The sequence below is a fragment of the Dreissena polymorpha genome, chromosome 8 (assembly GCF_020536995.1).
Source record: "Dreissena polymorpha isolate Duluth1 chromosome 8, UMN_Dpol_1.0, whole genome shotgun sequence".
Classification (NCBI taxonomy): Eukaryota; Metazoa; Mollusca; class Bivalvia; order Myida; family Dreissenidae; genus Dreissena; species Dreissena polymorpha.
The window spans coordinates 90,445,254-90,454,348 of record NC_068362.1 but is presented as its reverse complement, the minus strand read 5'-3'; positions in this window follow the sequence as shown (position 1 = coordinate 90,454,348).

Below are 9,095 nucleotides of genomic sequence, written 5' to 3'. Positions count from 1 at the left end.
AATTATTAATAACACGTACGACTTTCGCTTTTGCGCCAATTAAGACTTTGGGTCAATAAAGACTGAAGATTTGATTTTTAAGGATAAATATTCAGTCTAATTAACTTGTAAATTGCTTTCAATGTTTTATTGTTTAAAGCTATAATGGCAACATCTAAAAGTTCTGAGGACTTACTTCATTTTGATGTACCAATAAGGCGAGCAATAAATCTTTGGGGAAAAAAAGCAAAAGATAAGGCTCGTGTGTACAACACCCCAAATAAGATCAATCAAAAGATATGGCTCGTGTGTACAACACCCCAAATAAGATCAATCAAAAGATATGGCTCGTTTGTACAACACCCCAAATAAGATCAATCAAAAGATATGGCTCGTTTGTACAACACCCCAAATAAGATCAATCAAAATATATGGCTCATGTGTACAGAACCCAAGATAAGATCAATCAAAAGATAGGGCTCGTGTGTACAACATCCCCAAATAAGATCAATCAAAAGATATGGCTCGTGTGTACAACACCCCAAATAAGATCAATCGACCTAAGCAGTTTTAAAAAGATACCTCTAACAATTATCGAGATGTGCATTTGACAACCTTTAAATATAAATATTTACGAAGAACAACACTTTTAAAAATATGTAAGCAAGAGCTGTGACCATTTGACAAATACTTCCCCATAATGATATTTGTCTACTTATGAAGTTTCCAGTTGATGTCTGATCAGAAAAACGTGGCGGCCGTACGGACAACCTAAATGGACATCATGAATGCCGTATACATCTCTTAAAGGGACTTTTTCACAGATTTTAGCATGTTTTTTACGTTTGTTATTTAATGCTTCAATATGGAAATGTAAAGATTTTAACTAAATAGCTCCAGTATAACACGAGGATAACATTTTAAAAAGTAATCTACACCTGGGTTCGATAATGCAAGTGAAAAGATGTGATAAAAAATATACATATACAGGGTGCAAGGTCTCCTGACTTTGTGGGTTTTCCCAATTAAACATTACTGGATTAAACAGACCGATAAGCGGTGCTTTTCCCCAACAACTTTTTTAACATTTTTTCTTAAGAATGTCAACTAGTGCATAATAGGCAGATTGTTATGCTCCTAATGGCAATTTTTTCAAATAAACCAGAATTATTGTATCTAATAAGCATGTGTTCGCGTTCAAGAATTCTATTTTTACTGGATTCATGTATACGGCCAACATGTTATAGTGCGTTTTAGTAAATACTTTTGATGAAATTTGTAAAGATATGAATGTCGGTACAGATGACCCTTGAAGCAAATGTTGACAAACATTACTTACAAATATAATTTAATAATAATTGACATCCAAACATTAGCCCGTCTCCATTAATGCATTAAGCTCAATTTTGCCAGTTCGGGCCTCGATATCGTGAATATTCTTAATATTGTTTAGCTTCAGTTCACCGCTTTTATATTTAAATAAAATGTGAAAACATTTCATTGGTGAATTATATTTGAAACAAACACGATACCAAACCAATTCGTAGGATGAATCATTGGCAAAAACGACATAAGCAGATAATTCCTAAAACGGACCTTAACTATTTAAGAAACCGGGGCATGATAAAGACAATACAGTTGTATGTTTAGATATCATAACGTATGTTCAGACGTGCGACTTCAGTGATATCTCGAACTGCGCTGTTAGAATACGATGAACAGACTGTCTAAAGGTGCGAAGTTTATTTTTTATATTTTAAGATTGGTATAGAAAAAAGGGGGTTAATGCATGTGCGTATGGTGTCGTTCATGATAAGCCTGTCCGCACAGGCTAATCAGGGACGACACTTTTCGCTTAATTGTATTTTTTCGTGTAAATAAAAGGAAGTATCTTCTACGCGAAAATCAACTTTAGGCGTAAAGTGTTATCTATTCAAGTAGAACGTAGGGTTCCTTTTCAAGTAGACCGTTGGGTTCCTATTCCAGTAGAACGTAAGGTCCTTTTCGAGAAGAACGTAGGGATCCTATTCGAGTAGAACGTAGGGTTCCTATTCAAATAGAACGTAGGGTTCCTATTCAAGTAAAATGTAGGGTTCCTATTCAAGTAGAACGTGGGGTCCTATTCGAGAAGAACATAGGGTTCCTATTCGAGTAGAACGTAGGGTTCCTTTTCGAGTAGAACGTAGGGTTCCTATTCGAGTAGAACGTAGGGTTCCTATTCGAGTAGAACGTAGGGCTCCTATTCAAGTAGAACGTAGGGCTCTTCTTCAAGTAGAAAGTAGGGTTCCTATTCAAGTAGCACGAAGGGTTCCTATTCAAGTAGAAAGTAGGGTTCATATTCAAGTAGAACGTAGGGCTCCTATTCAAGTAGAACGTAGGGTTCCTATTCCAGTAGAACGTAGGGTTCCTATTCCAGTAGAACGTAGGGGTACTATTCAAGTAGAACGTAGGGGTACTATTTAAGTAGGTCTACACGCAATTTTATCATATGGAGGTCTCGAAGTGCATATATATAACTGGAGCAATTTCACTGGCATATTCATTCAATAGATGATAAGATTTGTTGTCTAAGCTTTGTAAGGGTAGAAGTTTTATCAGAATATGTTCAAGAACTTCGTGAGTCTCGTTCCTGTAAAACTTTGTTTCATGAATGTGCGTTAGTGTCGTCAAAGATTGGCGTGTGCATTCCGCACAGGCTAATAAGGGACGACACTTTCCGCGTTTATGGAGTTAAAAGGTAGTCTCTTCTTCACGAAACTTCTGTCTGGGCTGTCAGTGTCGTCCCTGATTACCTTGTGTGGACTGCACAGGCTTTTCTTAGTCGACACTTTCCGCACCTATTAAGCCAGTTTTCCTAGAACGCGGCTCAATATAATTCAGTATTGTATTTAAAAAGTACAGATGTCGGGTCACTCATATTAGTGGTAGTTTTTTTAATTATTAACACGAAGACAAACCAATAATTGTATACAATCATGGGCATTGTTTTGATAATTTTCACAGTTTATGTTCTCTGTTTCAAATAGTGAATTTACCCAATTTTAAACACCAACAACCCACACTCACAAATCGCATTAGAACACCAGGAAAATATACAGATTAACACAAAATATAGATTTTGTTCATGAAAATTCAGAATGGTTTGGTCACAAGTTTAATAACATAATATGACGACCCTTCCTTCTCAAGCACGCGACTAACCCGGTTGTTCCGTTAAAATATACGCTTATACAGCGAGTTTACGTTACTGACCAACAATTTCACTGCAGTTTTATAATGCGATTGATCAATGATCATACGTTATGGTCCAATGATCTAACGTTATTGCCCAATTATCTTACGTTATTGCCCAATTATCTTACGTTATTGCCCAATCATCTTACGTTTTGACCGATGATCTTACAGTATTCCACAATGATCTTACGTTATGGTCCAATGATCTAGCGTTATTGCCCAATTATCTTACGCTATTGACCAATCATCTTACATTATTGACCGATGATCTTACATTATTACACAATGATCTAACGTTATGGTCCAATGATCTAACGTTATGGTCCAATGATCTTACGTTATTACCAAATCATCTAACGTTATTGACAAATGATCTTACATTATTGACCGATGATCTTACATTATTACACAATTATCTTACGTTATGGTCCAATAATCTGACGTTATTGACCAATGGCTTACTTTGCTTACTGTTGTCATTTTAGGTCTGGATAATTGCGCCTGACGGCTAGCGGCGTTCTACTGCGGCGGCGAGTGCACATTCCCCCTAGTCTCCTAGATGAACGCGACTAATCAAGCTATCGTCCAGACGCATGTGCATCTCACACGACTTTACCTTGTATAATTAAGAAAAAAGTGTTTTGCCGAGTCTCCATTTTGTTAAACCCCTCCACCTCCACACACGCACAAAAATACACACACACACACACATACACACACGAACTGTTGAGCATAAAGAATTGCAATTGTCCCTACATGCGTATGTACGTCCAAAATTCGCGCCCATTATAAACTTTGGTTTGCAAATGCCAAGTTCGACATAAATGTATAATGTTTAATATAGTTTAGAATAAAAAGTAAAACCATTTTAGGAATAGTCCCGGTTACTTAAAAAACTTGTAATCAATGACATGTATGTTGTATTTGTAGATATGTTATGTAATACAACCAAGGCATCGTATTCTCTATCATAGATTCATCGATCAAGGTTTAATACTTCGACAAAAAATCGAACGTCGTCCTGAAGAAATACAAAAACATGAAAGTGAAGGCTTGCGGTGCCATTAGTTCAAGTGGGACAGTTAGTCGCGGCTTGAAAAAGGACATATGATCCGCGCTTTAGGGAAACTGGGCTTAATGTAAGCATTACGCACAGGCTAATAAGGGACAATACTATCAACTTAAATGGTAAGCCTGCTATTCCGGAAGCACGGTGCATATACATTCAATACTATATCATGGACTTTATGAGCGTGTAGCTGTTTACTATGCACATACTACCAGATTGTGATGGAACTAAATCCGCGTAACTTTCAACGGCACAGAGATTGCATTAAAAAATGATGAAGTTTAAAAACGTACATGTTGAAACAACCTGACGTATAACATTCAATGAGCCTCGCTCAGGGTAAACTGGGCTAAATGCGCGTGCTTAAAGTGTCGTTCCAGATAAATCTGTGCAGTCGAGTTCAGGTGGAAAAGTGATTGGCTCGTGCGGACTTCAAATGCTAACCAGGGACGACACTTTGCGCCGATAAAGTAAGCCCTTAATCCCCGTTAGCTCCGTTTTCTCAAAACGCGGCTCCTGTAATAAACCTTACAACAGACTTCAGATAGTGAGGAAACCTTCATTGCCCATATCCTCCTTCTAATCATCTTCATCTTTATTATCATCATTTTTATCATTATTATTATTATCCTCATCATTATTATACACATCGTTATCATCATCTTTGTCATCACCATCCTTGTCATCACCATTCTTTGCATCATCGTTATCGTTATTTATACATAATATATATTTATCAAAACCATCGTTGACATCATAGTCGTTTATTGCTATCATTAGCCATTATTATCTTTATAATCCCCATCATCCGTAGAATCGTCTTTATCATCATCATCGTCACCATCATCGTCGACATCATCGTTGTCCATATCATCATTTTTATCATCACTACCAACAGGAATTTTAGACCTGAGCGTTATTAAATCAATACAAACAACTCATAAATTGTTATGGTGTTATGGTCTCTTTAAAATACCACTTATAATAGGCATTTATCCTATGAAGCCCGCAGGAGGAAGTTTCGTTAAGTTCTTTAATACAGAGCATTTACTGCACACTTAAACCGCCTCTTTACGTCTGTGATTGATCTTCTTATCAAGGAAGTTTTTAGACACTGGCATATTGATACAGAGAATTGTTCACTTGAAGCTAAGTATTGTCTTAAGCACAAACACAACACAACAACACCATCAATTTGAGTATGTACTTGAAGAATTGTTTTTTCTATGAAAAACATTCTCTGCTTACTTGTTGTTTTACGTGATTCATTTTGAACATGTATAAGTAAAGTAAAGTATACGTAATTAAAGTATATGTAAACTATTATAACCAAAGAGTTTTTAAAGTCCCCGTTCGCGGAATACCGGTAGATCGTTGTTTTGCATATAAATAGTACCGCGAGAAATAACTTTACATAAATTCATTATAATATATTTTGTATCGAGGTTAACATCGAAACCCTGGTCAAAATCGGTTTTGAATCGATAAAATAATATATTGATGATCATAAATACATGCACAAGGCGAAAATCATTGCAGCGTCACGAGTTATGCAAATGATATCTATATTTAGCTTTCGCTTAACATTATTAGTATATGGAACATATATACATCAATTTAGCAAACACGTAGCGTTGCAACTCAGTTTTCGTCTGTTACTGATGTTTTGCATTTATTCTTACCTTCTCTCCGCTAAATTCGCCCGTATCCGCAATGTTGTTTGTTTAGGTTTGAATTAACGTGTCAAATCATGAATGAAAATGAAAATCGCTATATTGTTTGTTTTCAACCGATTTCAACCGGATTTTCAGTGATATCCCGAATAAAACCACGTTTTCTTACGATTTTGCTCAAATATATCACCGAGAACGGGGACTTAAAAAAAAGTTAATCAACAAACCCATAGAAAAACAATAAAAGGTCAAAATAATTATTATGAATCAAGTATAGGTCCTACAATTAATTTCATTTAAGATTATAAACGATACGTTTAACAATTGTTCAATTTAAAAAAAACACACAACAATCTTCAATTACACAAAAAATAAGTCTAAAAATGTTTTCTGTATAAAGTTCTTTATTTTACTCTGTTGATAATACTTTTTGGTTACTTTTCTGTAACATATGGTACAAATCAAATTTAACTTCAAATATATTGTTCTTATAGAGTTCGTCTACGCATAGTTTCAATGAATTATCAGGGAGAAATCGATTGTTTATAAAGACGTTGACTTTTTTAATAGCATTGCAGGATCGGCGAATTTGAAATATACATTTTAATAGCTTCCCCACAATGGGGCAATTAATCGGTTGTTTTATCATACATATATAAATCGCCCAATGCCATTGTTCACATGCCAAGAATAACAACATTGACTGATAAAAGCGCAAGAACTTGTTTGATATTCGTGTTGCTCTATGATTTTTAATTGGTCGCGTTAGCGGCCGACTAAATTTACAGAGCATGTTTTTCAAATCAGTATGTGCTTAGCTTGCTAAAGTTCGCTAAGGACAGTAACTCACTATGCTAAGAACGATTACCACTGCCTGTCTGCACTGCAGACGACGAATGCTTAGGAGCGTCTGTTCTACTTCTGCAGTGTGTATTTACCAGCTTGTAAGACGACATTGGCCAATCTAGTGTTCATCATTGAAATCTTTACATATTGGCTGCTTTCAAGGAAAACGGGGCCTAATGCATGTCAAATAAGATTAGCCTGTGTACACTGATTAGCCTGTGCAATGCGTACAAGCTTATCAAGGAAAACAACAGCGAACAACTTCAGTGCCTTCAGCGCTTTGATCATCATAAACAGCCCATACTTTAAGTATTGTAAATTCACTTGAAATAATACTTGCCTCAGCTAAATTAATTGTTTAGATGTTTGGTTCCCATTTGTTCGTAGAAAGTGTCGTGAAGTATTCCAAGGCAAATCTACAGAAATCATCGTTTCCCTGCTTTTACACTTTTTGATTGTTAGTGCATGCCCCTTGTATTCTCGGTAATGATTTTCTAGCAAGTGCATAATTCCGTTTGTTAACTGCATCTCCTTGCAATTACGCCATGCTGTATATCATTACGATACTTGAACAGATCTTGCATAAGACCATGCCTGATTATTTCATATCACACTTTGAGATGGACCCGACGGTCATGTTGAACTTCCATTATTTGTTGTAAGAAATACGTGTATTTGAAAAATGTGTTATAATTTAAACAACCGACTGAGAGCCATTTCATCAAACTACTTTAAGACCATATACACCGATATATTATTGATTTATTATGTATTTGACTGTTAAAAAAATAATCAAATAAAAAAACAACATTTAGTAAAAAACTAAATTGTAAAGCTAAATATTGTAAATTCAACAAGAAATCTAGTTGAATATATTTTGTTAAACCTTTCTCCTCCACAGATCATGATTGTCGTTGTTTAGATTGTGTTCAAGTGTTTCCATTTAGCGAAATGCCTGAACGATAGATGAGAGCTGTGAGTGTTCTCCTTAATAAGGAAGATTTAGGCGGCTGTTATATTTATAATCGTAAGTCTTCAATTCCATGTACGTGATATATTATGAAGCACATACTTAACTAAACAATACCACTTTATGACTATGTGGACTGTGATTCTTTATGAAACCGATTGTCTTTTTAAATAGTTTTTTCGGAAGATTGATATTTATATTTAAGGCATATGCTATCATTTTATATTTAAGGCATATGCTATCATCATATATTAATTAGCTATTGTTCGCTCCCCCACTCTATGTCAAAACGAACATACATATGAATCAAATTCTCTTTTCCTATTATAATGTTTTAAACATGCTTTTTGGTCCAAATAACTGTCACATAAATATAAAAGTTTCTTCTAAGTTAATTTTGGTCTAAAATGTTCTGCATTTGAAGGTCAGGAACGCTAAACGCTGTAAGTGATACATAAACAATATACCTCTTGTTTGTCAGAAAGAAGACATTAATTTAAAATAACACAAACTGAATAGGTTTATGTCGTCTTAAGGCCCAGCCCAATAAAACAACAACTGTTCAAAACTAGGTCAGCACGACAGGAAGCCGACGAGCCGTCTTCGTGTACTAGGTCGCTACCTGGAGGTACATATTTTTGTCAGAAAGAGGCCATTAAATGTGCATATCCAATCACTGAAAATAACGCGTACGACATGTATATAGTCTTGAATTTTAAATTATTTGTTTCTTTGTTGCTGTGATAAATGCATTGATAAAAGCATTCATTGTTAACGTTCAAAGATGAGAATTAAAAACAAAACAATTAAATTTTGCACATTTGTTGATAGTACAGTCACGCATTAAATCAACGTTTTGTGTTTAATTCCAATAAGTGGTGTCATCAACATAAACACACAAATACAAAATTGTATCCTGTTTTACCCCACGGTGATGTCAACCCATAACTGGTGTTCAACTAGAAAGTACGTTATCGTATTTACGTACTTTGATATAAACCATACTGTGGCTTTGAACACCGTGTATGAGGTTAAAAAATAATAAGACAAAACGAACCCCACCACATCGAACCCACGAAACGTTGGGCGCCGAGGACCCGAAGACCAGCAAGCATTTCCCAGAGGTTTCTACAAATTTACACGTGAGGTCAAAGGTCATGCCCGGCGGTCGGTAGTGACTTCAGAAAACGAAACACCTAACAAGTCCGTGAACTACTATGACGGGCGCGGGGACAGCTACTGTAATCGTTTAATTGTTTTCATAACTATTTGTATCAAGAAGCATTAAAAAAAGGAAAACAAGATGGCGAAACAAATTTAAAAA